Below are 1974 nucleotides of genomic sequence, written 5' to 3'. Positions count from 1 at the left end.
GAAACCTGCTTCTCCAACATACTGAGAATTCAGAAATAGCAGTCAAAGAACTACTGATTCCAAAACTACAAATTTTGCTCATAAATATCGCTATCAATTTAGAGTAAAATTTGTAGTTTTGGAATCAGTAGTTCTTTGACTGCTATTTCTGAATTCTCAGTATTTTGGAGAAGCAGGTTACTGTCAATCCCTATATATTTATGATTATATATATATATATATATATATATATAGGTGCAGGCATGACTGGGTGGTAAGATGTTTGCTTCCCAAGCACATGGTTCCAGGTTCAGTCCCATTGCATGATGGTCTTCTACCATATAGCCAGGCTAACCAAAGCGTTGTGAGTGGATTTGGTAGGCAGAAAGTGAAAGGAGCCTGTCATGTAGCATCAGTGTGCATACACAACAGAGTGTAAGTGCCTCGAGAGAAAAGCTGGACATAAAAAATATGAGATGTGGTGTGCAAAAGAGACAACTGCACTGGTATGGTCATGTGTTGCATATGGATGAGGATAGCTGTGTGAAGAAGTGTCACACCCTAACAGTGGGGGGAACCTGGGGAAGAGGTAGATCCAGGAAGACCTGGGATGAGATGGTGAAGCATGACCTTCAAATGCTAGGCCTACAGAGGCAATGACAAGTGACCGAGACACTTGAGAAGACCTGGCTAGGCAAGTGAGATTGTATCCGCGGCCGATGCCAGTGTCGCATAACTGGCCCATTTAAAAATATACTTCAATCTTCAGGCAATATGTTGTGCTTGAGAAGACCTTTTGAGTCAAGTGAAATTGTTGTCGTGGTTGATACCAGTGTTGCCTGACTGGCACCCATGCTGGTGGTATGCAAAAAGCACCATTTGAACGTGGCCAATGCCAGTGCCTCCTGACTGGTTCCTATGCTGGTGGTATGCAAAAAGCACCATTCGAATGTGGCTGATGCCAGTGCCTCCTGACTGGCTCCCATGCCGGTGGCACATAAAAAGCACCATTTGAGCATAGCCGATGCCAGAGCCACCTGACTGGCTCCCATACCAGTGGCATGTGAAAAGTACTATTTGAGCATGGTCGATGTCAGTGCCGCCTGACTAGCTCCCATGCTGGTGGCATGTAAAAAGCACCATTCAAGCATAGTTGTTGCCAGTTCCACCTCACTGCCCCCGTGCCGGTGGCACATAAAAAGCACCCATTGCACTCTTGGAGTGGTTGACTTTAGGAAGGGCATCCAGCTGTAGAAACCTTGCCAGATCAGACTGGAGCCTGGCGCAACTCCATGGCTTGCCAGTCCTTAGTCAAACTATCCAACCCATGCCAGCAAGGAAAGCAGACATTAAAAGATGATGATGATGATGAAGATATGTGTGTATATCTATGTGTCTTTGTGTTTGTCCTCCACTACCACTTGACAGCCAGTGTTGGTTTGTTTATATTCCCATAACTTAGCATTTGGCACTGACCTAATTTCACTGTAAGACTCAATACATATCGATATGACTCTGGCTACATACTTAGGTATGAGTATGTAATATACCATGAACAAACCTTTTTCAGGTTCTACCCTAACTCAGTCTTGAGTCACATATCATCTAAACTAATTCACTTCATAGTTAGTTCTACTATAACTCTTTCTATTACTTTCTCAATTTTGTTGATCAATTTGATGTTTCTTTCAAGAATATCTCCTTTGTTTTTGTTGTAGTAAATAATAATACCAGCTGCAATAATCCCTTCCTGTACTACCTAAATGACTATGACAGTGACTAGTTAATGCTCTACTTGGCCCAACATTTGCAGCATTTCAACTATTATACAAGATAGTCTGGCTGCTTTCTCTGCCCATATGTTTAGTAGTCATTCCAGACATATGGCTGTTGAGTTCAGTAGAAAGCCTCTTGGGTCTACTTAGAGCAGTCCTCTCTTGTGCATTTTTCTCATTTAACAAACTTTCATAGTCATATTTCTATATTTCCTTCCTT

This window comes from Octopus bimaculoides, chromosome 24, assembly GCF_001194135.2.
Source record: "Octopus bimaculoides isolate UCB-OBI-ISO-001 chromosome 24, ASM119413v2, whole genome shotgun sequence".
Classification (NCBI taxonomy): domain Eukaryota; kingdom Metazoa; phylum Mollusca; class Cephalopoda; order Octopoda; family Octopodidae; genus Octopus; species Octopus bimaculoides.
Note: the sequence above shows the minus strand (reverse complement) of the source record.